Source organism: Rosa chinensis, chromosome 5, assembly GCF_002994745.2.
Source record: "Rosa chinensis cultivar Old Blush chromosome 5, RchiOBHm-V2, whole genome shotgun sequence".
Taxonomy (NCBI): domain Eukaryota; kingdom Viridiplantae; phylum Streptophyta; class Magnoliopsida; order Rosales; family Rosaceae; genus Rosa; species Rosa chinensis.
Genome location: NC_037092.1, coordinates 20,780,632 through 20,793,816, shown reverse-complemented (window position 1 = coordinate 20,793,816; position 13,185 = coordinate 20,780,632). Strand labels below are relative to the sequence as shown.

Here is a 13,185-nt window from a genome sequence, read left to right as displayed (position 1 = left end):
GCCTACGTGAAGAAAAACTAAATCAATGGCATTTACTACAAAATATATGGCATTTGCCTATTACATCTCTTGGAAAAATAAAGACTTAAACATAATTGGCGATCTATTGATCCCAACCAAATTTGAAGTCTTCAACCCTTCACTCTAGATCATTTTCTTGATCTTCTTGTTCCACATAGTGAGCTTCTCTTGCTTCACAATATGCTTTGTAGGCGGTGACGATTTCTTCACAACCTCTACAAATGTGTGCCCAATGACCAGATACTCCACATCGGGTACATTCATCTCTGTGCTCAGACTCCACTAATTGAGGCGCTTTGAAAGTGTCATTTGGATGGCTTTTAGTGTTGGCGGTTACCATCCTCATTAAAGCGAGAATATGGACCAAAATGTCCAGAATTGTCCCTAGATTTAGGGTTTCGCTCTTGGCGCCCTCCCTTAGGGGCGTGACTATAATTGGACTCTGGAATATGCTATGTTCCCACGGGTCTCAAATTATAGTTCTTCACAAGGATGTTGTCATGCTTTTTAGCGACATTCATAGCTCCAATGAACTCATGAAACCTTGTGATCCATCATGTAGTAACATCGATTCGATAGTTCTTAGCAACCATCAATGCAGAGACAGGGAAGGTAGCGAGAGTCTTCTCAATCAACATCGCATTTGTGATATCTTTTCCGCAAAATTCCATTAAGGATTTAATGCGAAGTGCTTCCGAGTTGTAGTCAATAACTGACTTGAAATCACAGAAGCAGAGGTTATGCCATCTCACTTCTAGTTCAGGAAGCAGTGAGTCACGAACGTTGTCAAATCTTTCTTTGAGTGAGACCCACAACCTTCTAGGGTCTTCTTTGTTCATATACTCGTACTAGAGCGAATCATCCATATGACGAGTCATTAGGATGATGGTTTTCTCCTTATTTGCCTCCAAAGCTATTCTATATGCTTCCAAAGCTTGAGCATGCTTAACAGTTAGCACGTCCTAGCTAGGTTCGAGAATCATATCCAGGAATCCATAGGCCTTGAGATGCTGGCGGACATCACGGACTCACTTGTGATATCCATAGCCAGTTGTTCCCAATGTTCACCCTGTTTGTTCAAGTTACTCATCCTGAAAGAGAACAAGAAAAAGGGTTAGTTTCGGAGTGAAAAAGGCTACCACGAAAACATATAAAACTTATGAGCGTAATCGCTCCCAAGAAATTAAGGATTTATGAGCATAGTTACTCCTAAGAAATCTGATTCCAAAAGGTATTGGAGTAGATCGAAACAATGATGTGTTTGTGGTCGATCATAACTTCTCAACAAACTCAAGTTTGGAGGACTCTACAAGCTCCAAGCTTGGAGTGAGCACAAACCCCCACAGTTTGGCTTTTAGTCTCCCCTATGAAGAAGAAAGGGGGGTAGAAGAAAGGAGTTTGCAAGTCCCCATTAAAAAGAAGAGAAATTGAAAAAACTCAAAAATGGAACTTTAGTAAAAAGTACCTCGAAATAGTGATCGAAAAGTCGCTGGAAAAATCATCGGAAAGTTGCCGGAAAAAGTCGCAGGAAATCTCTCCTAAAAAGTCGCCGAAAAGTGGCCGGTGGCCGGAGGTTGGCTAGTGGGCTGCCCTTCTCCCTTTTTTTCTTTTGCTTCGGCCAAGCTTGTTTCCCTCTTCTTCTTTTTTCTTGCTTCGACCCAGGCCCACTGAGGAGTAGTCTAGCGCGCATGTGTTTTTTTTTTAATTTTTTTATTTGGAAGTGGGTCGTGTCTAAGGAGTGGGCCAAGAGTAGAAGGCCTGGGGCATCAGTGGGCCGAGTCTGAGGAGTGGGCTAACGGGCAGCTTCCCTTTTTTTTTGCTCTTTCTGTTTGTTTTTCTTCTTTTGCTGGCGGAGTTGCTGCCAATCCGGTCACTTTGTGGCCGGTTGTTGGGGTGGTGGTTCTTGTTCCTGGAGCCTGGGGTCTAGGTGGTGATGTTGGCCAAGTTTGACGGTGAAAGGCGGTCTGGAAGCTTGTGAACCGTGTAGGGATCCTTTTTTTTTCTTCTTGGAGGGCCAATTTTGTACTTTTCCGGCCATTTCCGATAGTTCTGCCACCGGTTCTGAGTTCCTTGGATTGAGAGCTTTAAGCTGGGGGTCGATGGTTGCTAGGGTTTGAAGGCTACGATTTTAGGGTTTCAGGGTTAGGGCTTTGTGCTGATAACATGTTTTAGGAAAACTGAAATTGGGAGATAATTGAGTTGTGTTTTCATTGATAATATGGGCCTCTTTATATAAAGGATTATAAGCATAGAGATAGAGTTGTACATGAAAACATAATCGTACATTGATTGGATATCTACTAAGATTCTCCGAGATTATCTCTAATACAAACTCTATTACAAGTAGGGCAAGTAACCTAGAGTTTGGGTCAGACACATATTCTGGATTTATTTGAACAAAAGTGTATTTGATATCCCGATCACACAAAAAAAAAAAAAAGGTGTATTTGATATAACTCAACCATCTCATTCATGTTGGTACACTTTAATGCAAGTGCACGTCGTTGCTCTGAATCCTCCTGCATTAGGAGTAAAGTTCTCTTTCTTCTACTCAAAAGAACTTGATCAGATATTCCTCGATCATTTCTGATTTCTCCATGAAGAAGAACCCATGTCACCGTGGACCACCACCGCACGGTCCATGCATGCAACTGTGGTTCGGGAATTTGATCGATCAGGTGATATGCGATTTGTCAACAGCTAGAATTACAATGAAATTTTCCAGAATCCAAGTCAGGTGAGATTATACATCGGTGGGGAGATTCGAAATCATATTATTTATTGCTTCAATGCTATTTTCATTTCGTAATTTGATAGGTAAATTCCTTGGTGAAACTTTCATGGCAGATGGCAAAGAGGTCTTTATCATGTGAGTTTCTATGACAGTTCTGCAATGACTGTAAGGCTTCTTGGCTATCCACTTCTGGAATTTTAGTAATCTATAATCAACTATGAATTTCCATCAGTCTTTCTCTGGTGCTGCTCGTGCATCAACATGTCTTTTAGTTTATGAGTTTCTTTCCGGACCAAGTTTTCTAAACAAATGTGCTGGTCATTAAAGAAGAGTAACAAAAAACCATTTAAATAAACACTTGAAAGAGAAATGAAGGGCCTATTGGTAGTTGTCAACTGATCACCACTATGTGAATCAGAGACTAAACATGGTTCATCAGAATTATTTATTTGATTGACTGGCTATATAAATAAATCTATTTGATTGGCAATTTAGACCATATGGGTTTAGCATTGTTAGTATTCAAGGATATTGATTTAGTTTTCCAGGCTTGGCTTGATGTAATCTGTAATTGTTAAATCAATTTGAAGAATGCAACATCCCCAGGTGAAGATGGGAGAGACACCATGCCAAGCTAATAGACCAATCAAAAGCTTGTGATTTTCCATTTTTCAGTTCCAACTTCTTTGCATACATCATGTATCACTTCTATTCTAGGAAACATTCACATTCCGATCAGATATCAATGCAAGTGTTTAGAAGCCTTTTTGTGTGCTCATTCTTATTCTCCTTCCTATGAGCAATGAAAAAAATTAGTAAGTGCAAAGCTAAAAAATCAATCCATATCAATCTTTTTTTACCTCAAGTTCAAACACAATAGACACTCTGACTCCAAGTCAATATATTAGAGATGGCCGGTGAAACTCTAGTTTCAGCAGGTGGGAGCTTTGAACTGGGATTCTTTAGCCCTGGTGAAGTGAAAGGCAGATACTTGGGGATATGGTATGTTAATTCTAATGTGACTATTGTGTGGGTAGCCAACAGAGAAACACCTCTTCATGATTCTTCAGGCATTTAAAAGCTGACTGATCAAGGAGATCTTGTCCTTCTCAATAGCTCGAACAGTTTAGTATGGTCATCCAATTCCTCAAAAACTGCAGAGAATCCTGTATCACAGCTCTTGGATTCGGGAAATCTTGTTGTGAAAGATGAAAATGAAACCAACCCTGATAACTTCTTGTGGCAGAGTTTTGATTATCCTTCTGATACACTCCTACCTGAAATGAAGCTTGGTTGGAACTTAGTTACCGGTTTAGAGAGTTATGTCTATTCTTGGAAGAGCACAGAAGATCCTGCTCCAGGAGAGTTTTCAGTACGGATGGATCTTCGTGGTTTCCCACAAATTTTTTATGAAGGGAGCTAAGATACAGAGTAGAGGAGGGTCATGGAACGGCTTTCATGTAACAGGATATGGATATCCTAGTCCACCAGAACCAAACTCACCATCTGGGTTTCAATTTGTGTTGAATAAGGATGAGGTCTATTCTGAGTACAAACTCATAAACAGATCATTGTTCTCGAGATATGTGTTGAGTCCCCTAGGTACTGCCCAGCGATTTGCATGGGTCGACCAAACACATATTTGGGAACTTTCCTCTACAGTTCTAGCAGATAGTGTGATAGTTATGCCTTGTGTGGCGCATATACGAGGGGCAATATCAATACCTCTCCCATCTGTGCATGCTTGCAGCCTTGCAGGGATTTGTACCAAAATCTCCAAATGATTGGAATGCAGGTAATTGGTCTAATGGGTGTGTTCGCAAGACCAATTACCTGCAGTGAGTAGACACATCTTAAATTTCACTAGGTTGATGTTGCAGTGAAGATGGCGTCTTAAATTTCACTAGGTTGAAGTTGCCAGACACATCTTCTTCTTGGTTTGATACAAGCATGAGCCTTGAGGAGTGCAAGGTTTTATGTTTGGAAAACTGCTCATGTACGGCATATGCAAATACAGATATCAGGGATGGAGGAAGTGGCTGCTTGCTTTGGTTTGAGAACCTCATTGACATAAAAGAATTCACTCCTGGTGGTGGTCAAGACCTCTATATACGTATGGCTGCTTCAGAACTAGGTAGCTTTTCAAATTCACTTGGTTTGATCTTTTCACAATAACCAATAATGTTGTCACAGTATATTGTCTTAGGGAAATCTTCTCCCTTCTCTGTGCCATTGTGCCTCAAGTAGAAGGGAGGGCATTTTCCCGTCTGCCATATCTGACAAAAACATTTAGTGATTTACTCACTTTGAAGTAATCCCATGACTACTAGAAATAATAATTGTTTCTAGGGATGCCATGCTGCTTTGTCTTCAATGACAAAAAACTAGCAAGAGTGTCCGCGCTTTGCCGCGGGATGTGAAAATTGTAACGATAATTGTTTTCCATAAACTTGAAATGGGAGTTTTCATTATTGCAGTTCGTTACAGTTGGTGGCGGAACATTTTTGAGAAGCATGCAGAATCTGGTTGTAACTTGAGTTACTAAGTTCCAAATGTTATACAACATTCTAATTTTGGATCCTAAGACCCGGATAGTTGAGCCTTCGTTTTTGGAAGCTTTGTTGATTTCTTCAGGATGATCCGCATAATACTTGATGCTTTTTCAGCTTCGGTCTAAAACATTGACATCAAAAAGCATATTAATAGAAAAATTGCTTGACTAAATACGACAGTATTTCCATATTAGATAACAATATCCACAAAGACCTTTTGATGGAGTAACCAAAAATTTGATGAACCTGTCTCAGTTTTAAAATGCATTTAGAAAAACAGTAATCTATTATACAGAATAGGTCCACTGCAGTAGTAAAAATCATAAGCAATCCAGTTTCAAGTTAAAAACCATGTCAAGAAAGATATGCAGTCCACACTATATGAAGGAAAAATAATAATAATAATAATAATAATAATAATAATAATAACAACAATAATAATTACCTGGAGTAACTTCGTGTAGCAGACGGACAGAGAAAACTCAGGACGACTAAACTCAGGTTGACCAACATCAGTACTCAAGTGCAACTTTTTCATACCTGTGAAGGAAAAGTTGGAAAGTTCATAGAAATAATGTATCTATAGCAGATGTTATTAGTATATTGTTAGTGAAACAACATATAAGATTACCAAATTGGATTAGCTATATCTGTGTAATGTAATAGATAAAGCATGACTATCAGCAAAACATGTAATAGCATTAGAACAAAAACCAACATTGCTTTAGTGATTACTTGATGGCAGAAACAAAGAGAAAGCTCTATACTGATGTCAAAGTCTGAAATATCGTAAAACATGGAACCATAGCCTAGTTTTAGACAATGCATTGAAACATGAACAGAGAAAATATATAAAGAAGAGCGTAATCTGTGCTTCATTTCTTGATTTATATAAAATAGCATTATACCAATTATTTTGATCAATCTGTTCGAACTTAGAACATAATGAATTATCATTTAATTAGATCCTTCGCAGATGAAGCAACAATCTGATCTGTTATCATTCAATTTTGTGCACAATATCAGAAAGCTTGATATCGATATCAATGGAAAATGGGAAGCGTGGACAGTTTTGCTTATATATTAAACACAAATGCTAGTGTAAATAGCTGGAAAATATGAGATTGAGCATAAGATAAACATACTCATGTATAAGTCCATTCAAATTCTGTAGTTTTATGAAATAGAAACTAAATAGATGTGGGAGCATTGATTTAGTTATCAACCAAGATTCAGAAAGCAGAGACATCTATTTCAATAGGAGACCGCTCCAAAAAGCTGTATTCGAACACATCAACACTAAAGTAAAGAGTATATGCAGAACAAAAGTGCTTAGCATAAATAACGCAAACATTTTCAAATAAAAACAAACTGTCGTGTAGTGAATAACTTCCAAACAAACATCATCAAACTGAGTTATTATTTAATGGTATGTAAATATAAGTGGAAACCAGATGAAATAAATTGAATATTTTAATTACCTTTTAATTAAAATCAAGAAGATGAAATGCATACTGCGGAATTGGAGGCAACGTATGTTCCACTGGTTCGAATTTCGTTGACTCTTTGAAATACAGCTGAGCATCATGATCTACAACTTTGTATTTGGATACGTGTCTCCGTTTGGAGAAATGGGTGATGTCATAGATCTGTCCTTGTTCCATCATGACAACACATAAGGATAATCAGATTCATCAATTATAGCATGAATCGTATTTCCCTGTGTTCAATTAAATTGAAGGATCAGTAATAAGGTTGATGATTCAAATGTATTTCAAATTGAATTGATTTTAAACAATTTGTAAAAAAGTTACCTCTTTATCAACTAACACATAATGGAGACCATTGTACATCTCATTGTTGTACTTCCTTGGTCTCCAGATTCTGAAAACACGAATCTTGATTTGAAAATTGATTTGAAAAGCTCTTATTTCACAGATTAATGTGCGTCTGATCATCTCTGGAAACTGAATGTAGGAAAAAGAATGTAAATATAATTAACTGGAAGTGATCAAAGTTGAAGAATATACATAAGAATCAATCAACGGACATTTGAGCTGTAAACATTGTAATAGCAAATTGTAATAATAGCTACTTTAGCTAAAACAACCCCGAAGATGATCCATTCAGAAAACACAACAAATATATCATACTGCCTTGTACTAAAAGGATAGCTCAGAAAGACAAATTTAAACCGATAAATAGATCACCAGAAACTTCTGAACATAAACTACACATAAAAATTAACTCTGAAAGTTAAAAACCACTACAACAGTAATATCTGCTTAAGAGTGTCTAAAGTCTTTTGGAAGTTTCTGTTAGTGTGGTTTTCTGTCAAATCACTTCAAGAGTATTGTTCAATCAAACCTCAATTTTCAAGACAAATTGACTAACCACCCAGAACCCAGTTTTTACTTTCTTTTTTTTTGGTACAATCCAAAACTGAAAGACTTGAATGAATTTCATATATGACAACAAATCAAACACACGATTGATGAAGAACAATTCACTATAAACAAACTCTCACATCAACAGAAACTTACAACCTTATCAGTCACCATTACTTTAGAATTCAAAATGACTATAACAGAGATCGTACAAATAGTGTTGTTAAATAAAAGGAAAGAAACAGACAAAGGAGAACAAATATACGCAACTGTTGAATGAAGGTATTAATTTGAACTGCATAATAACTAAAAATGAAGACTTTATATATAAATTGTTCATGTATAAAGAGGAAAGTAAACTGCTGACCAAGAAAAATGATTGTTCTATAATTTTTTATATTCACGTATCAAAGACCAATAGGAATATTTTTCATGAGTATTCAGAAGTTATCATGATTAGTTTACAAAAATAGGAACTGGATAATATGAAGATAAAGACAATTGATATAGAAGTTAGTAATTGATTGGAAATGACGAAAATTGATAGCTATACCTTGAAATAGCAGCAGTGACCTATCCAGATATGAAATCGGGGAACAAATAGAATCTGCATAAGAGAAACTGAGAAAGTTTGATGTTAGATGGAAAGTGCTATGTAAAAATTGACGCAAAAGTAAACTAAAGAGCTTTTCATTAAAGATTGAAAAATCTTTTACCTGTTTTCCACAGAAGTTTGTACTGTCAACTGAGGAACAGATTCTAACTGTGGGAGCTGTTGAGAAGTAAGAAGCAAATGTTATCATGAAGACAACAATTAGATTCGGACTGTTTTCCTTAAACAAAGAAACAAATAAAAAGACTTTTGATACCTCTTACCATAAAACACAGAAAAAACACACGTAAAACATAGAAACCCAAATAAATAAAAACTTATCCACATCAAAAACCATCAATTCAACTAACCAAGAACGCAAGATTTACTGACTTTGATCTTTCTTTTAAGCACAAACACCTCTAAAACATAGAAACTTAAATAACTTAAAACCTAACCACAACTGAAACCGCTAATTAAAATACCCACCTTCAACAGACAAAGGAACAGCGCCGAAACAATCAGTTGCACACTTTTTCGCATCAAACCTGCCAAAGGCAAACAGAACAACAATGAAATTCTCAAATCAATCGCAAAGTCAAGCATGTAATCATACAAAATCACATATATATAAATCAAATAGAACACCTACTTGAAAGAAAAATTTCAGATTTACCAACTAAAACCCCATCCATCTCCAATCTCAATCAAAATTCGAGCACATCTCAATCAAAGATCCCCAAAGATTCAAACTTTCACACACATACATAAGCAATAGCCAAGAAAACTAAAACCCACAACGGTTTTCAACAAAGAAAACAAAGGGTTTTCAACCGAATCAAAACCCTCAACCGAAAATGGTGACGAATGAAAACTTACCAAGTGAGTTCCGATTTTCTTGATGCTTAAACTATAGCTTGAAGGGTTGAAGCAGTTGTGAACACTCTTGCTGTGTGGTAAGAAGAGTGAGTTTGAAGGTGGGATTTTGTTGTTCCTGATTGAAATAGGCCAGCCTGTGGAGACAACACCCGACCTGAAATTGAAATCTCCAATGAAGAAACGGCTGAAGAAGGTGGCGTTGGAGGAAGAGCCGCAGTTGAGGAGCCAGTCGTCTGAGAGAGTGAAGGAGGCGGTTTAGGAAGCAGGAGGAAGGAAAGAGTTCTGGAGGCTTCTGGAGGAACCGAGGAGGAGAGAGTAAAAAAATAGGTAAGTGGCAGAGGCGTGAAAAAAATCCATATGAGGGCATAATAGTCTTTTATCCTATGAATGAACAGTAACGAGGAATGAACAGTGAACTCATCTTTTATATATAGTATAATATGGTTAAAATGAGTTTGTTAGAGAATGAATATCAGCTATAATATGAGATACTTCTGTTGAACTATGAAAGTTGCGGTCTTTCAGGTCATACTGAGGAAATGAACAAGTTGAACAAGAAAAAGCTAGCTTTTATTATTCTCAGCTGCACAGTTTTCCTCATGGGACTATTAATCATTGGATTGCTCTTGTATAGACAGAGGAAGAAACTCAGCAATCAAGGTAAACTCTCAGAAATGGACTCTGATTATTTGGAATGCATATTTGAGATATTTTTGTACCAAAACCAAAATAAAGTAGACTATGAATGCATCAGAGAAGGTGGTTTGTATTGGTCTATTTGATTTTGATAGTGGAGCTCTTCAAATCTTGTTATTCATGAGTGAAGATATGTCTTCTGTTTCAGAAGTCTGGAGAAACTACAAGAAAGGTTACCTTGGGGAAGACGGGGAAGACATGGAGTTGCCAACAATTGACTTGACAACAATCGGTAACGCCACCAATGACTTTTCAAGCAGCAACAAGCTGGGAGAAGGTGGTTTTGGACCAGTGTTCAAGGTAACATAATTTTATGTAACCAAAATGAGCTATCATGTGATAAAAACATTTATGGACACCTTTCTGGATGATTATCCATAGGGCACATTAATAGGAGGAAAGGAAATTGCAGTAAAGAGGTTGTCTAAGAATTCTGGACAGGGAGTAAGAGAGTTCAAAAACGAAGTTATACTAATAGCTGGACTTCAGCACCGCAATCTTGTAAAGCTTCTGGGTTGTTGCACTGAGGACAATGAGAAAATGTTAATATACGAATTCTTGACCAATAGAAGCTTGGACTTCTTTATTTTTGGTATGAACTTCTCCAAAGTCCAAATTCAATGCTAGTTTATTCTAGTAGGATATAATGCCAGATTGAGCTATTAACATGCTTATTTTCTTTTCTTTTCTCAGACCAAGAAAGAAAGAAGTTGCTCGACTGGCCCAAGTGCTTCAACATTATTGATGGAATTGCTCGAGGGCTCCTATATCTTCACCAAGACTCTACATTAAGGATGATCCATAGAGATATGAAAGCTAGCAATATTTTGCTCGATAGTAATATGCACCCAAAGATTTCAGACTTTGGCCTGGCAAAAACATTTGGCGGTGATGAAAGCCGATCCAAAACAAACATAGTGGCTGGAACATAGTAAGTACGCCTAGAATTGTGGATGTCAACATTTTACATAGTGGTGTTTCTGAAATTCCTAACGACTTCATTTTGCAGTGGTTATATGGCTCCTGAATATGCAATAGATGAAATTTTCTCTATGAAATCTGATGTATTTAGCTTTGGAGTAGTACTATTAGAGATATTGAGTAGGGAAAGGAACAGGGGATTCTGTCATGCAGATCACCATCATAACCTTCTTGGACATGTAAGTATAGACTATTTTACATTAATGGTCCCATATTGAAGTATAGATGGGATGTAACAATGCTTTATTAGTTATTCACATCGAGGAGTAGATATGGTTTCGATCCTACTAACATATGTTTCATTTGCTTGAAAGGCATGGACACTGTGGATGCAAGATAAACAACTGGAATTAATTGATAAGACGTTACGTGATTCATGCACCATATCGGAAGTATTAAGGTGTCGTTACGTGATTCATGCACCATATCGGAAGTATTAAGGTGTCTTCATGTGGGACTTTTATGTGTGCAACGAAGACCTGAAGAGATCGAGACCAAACATGTCAAAAGTTGTCACGTTGAGCAATGAGGTAACCTTGCCTCCACCAAAGCAGCCTGGTTTTTACTCAGAACGGAGTCTACCTGAATCACCATCGATGATGCATTACCCGTTTTCAGAAAATAATTTCACCATTACATTGTTGGAGTCTAGGTAGATTATCATTCTGGCAGGTGTTAATGCTCCATATACTATTTCATCTTTTGAATGTGTTTGTCAACTTGACTTGAACCTTGTATCTGGGAAACAATGACACGAAGTTGTTCATTTTGTTTAAGTAAAAGAGAATTCGAGAGAGATTGATGAGAGAGTTGTATATCATTATTGAGAGTAGGAGCCCTATATATAGGGATTATAAAGTACATGTTCTAATGTTACAAGGAAATCTAATCCGAATAGAACTAGGAATTCTAGAACATTCTCTCCTATTACTACTCCTAGTTTGATAAGGCACACTAAGTCGATTTTCCTTCAACACTCCCCCTTGTGCCACTCAAACTTGGTGGTGACGTTTCATCCGTTGACTCGTTAAAAACCTTGCTCGAGTGAAAAACTCTGTGGGATAAAAACTACTTCGAGGAGGAGAAAAAGAGTACAACACGTCCTTCACTTCGAGATTGAACATGTAGGCATCATAACTCCCCCTGATGCCGATATCTCCCCCTGATTGCTACAATCATGGGAGTTCGGATAATTTTCTCAATCCGATGCTCTTCACATGTTTCTCGAAGGTGGATTTAGTAACGACTTAGTGAATAAGTCCGCTACATTATCCTTTGATCGGATTTGATTCACTTCAATCTTTAGAAGTGATTGTTGTTGCTGATTATAAAAGAACTTGGGCGATATATGCTTGGTGTTGTCGCCCTTGATGAAACATAACTTCATTTGCTCAATACAAGTTGCATTATCCTCATAAATGCATGTAGGTTCATCTGTGGTAGACTTCAAACCACAACTTCCTTGAATATGTCTAATTACAGACCTTAGCCATATGCATTCACGCACAGCTTCATGTAGAGCAATAATCTCTGCATGATTTGAGGAAGTAGCAACAAGGGTCTATTTCATAGACCTCCAAGATATCGCAGTGCTTCCCATGGTAAAGTCATAACCCGTTTGGGAGCTACCTTTGTGAGGATCAGAGAGGTACCCTACATCAGCAAAACTCATCAAAACATCGTTGTCGTTTTGATGGAGGGGAGTAGGGAGACGCCGGCCACCATGGACAGTGGTGGCGGCCAACCCTTGGATGGTGGCATTTTGCCACTTGGGGTCCGATCCCAAATATCCATCATTCCTTTTCTCTCTGTAGGGATAGAATAGGCTCATATCAATTGTACCTCGTAGGTATTGAAAGGTTGTCTTTACACCAATCCAATGGCAGCGTGTTGGCGCAAAGCTATGTCGAGCTAACAAGTTCACTGCGAAGGAGATGTCTGGTCTTGTGCATTGAGCTAAGTACAATAATGAGCCTATTGCACTCAAATAGGGCACTTCGGCCTCTAATGATTCTTCATCCTCATCCTTTAGACGAAACGGATCTTTTCCAGGCTAAAAACTACGGCCAATCATGGGAGTACTCACAGGCTTTGCTTTATCTTTATTAAAGCGCCTTAGAATTTTCTGAGTATATGCAGACTGATGGACCAAAATCTCATCACTACGGTGCTCGAGTTCTAAACCGAGACAAAACCGTGTTTTCCCAAGATCTTTCATCTCAAATTCGGATTTCAAATATGTACCAGTTTCCTTTAACTCATTCAGAGTTCCAATTAGGTTCATGTCATCGACATAAACTGCTACGATTGCAAATCCGGAACTTGTTCTTTTAATGAACATGC

General features: G+C 37.6%; 2 long non-coding RNA genes and 1 pseudogene across 2 annotated transcripts; 1 reads left to right on the top strand and 2 right to left on the bottom strand.

Moving 5' to 3' along the window:
• Positions 1–3,619: 3,619 nt before the first annotated feature.
• Positions 3,620–11,282, top strand: LOC112165695 (annotated as a pseudogene).
• On the bottom strand, positions 5,247–7,273 carry LOC121049503. Its single transcript, XR_005800524.1, has 4 exons — positions 7,122–7,273; positions 6,789–7,027; positions 5,753–5,847; positions 5,247–5,428 (listed from the first exon to the last, which is right to left on the bottom strand). It is a non-coding gene; the product is annotated as an uncharacterized LOC121049503 (long non-coding RNA).
• LOC112165697 lies at positions 8,248–9,280 on the bottom strand. The gene is made up of 4 exons (XR_002922926.2): positions 9,166–9,280; positions 8,776–8,834; positions 8,411–8,466; positions 8,248–8,315 (listed from the first exon to the last, which is right to left on the bottom strand). It is a non-coding gene; the product is annotated as an uncharacterized LOC112165697 (long non-coding RNA).
• Positions 11,283–13,185: the final 1,903 nt, after the last annotated feature.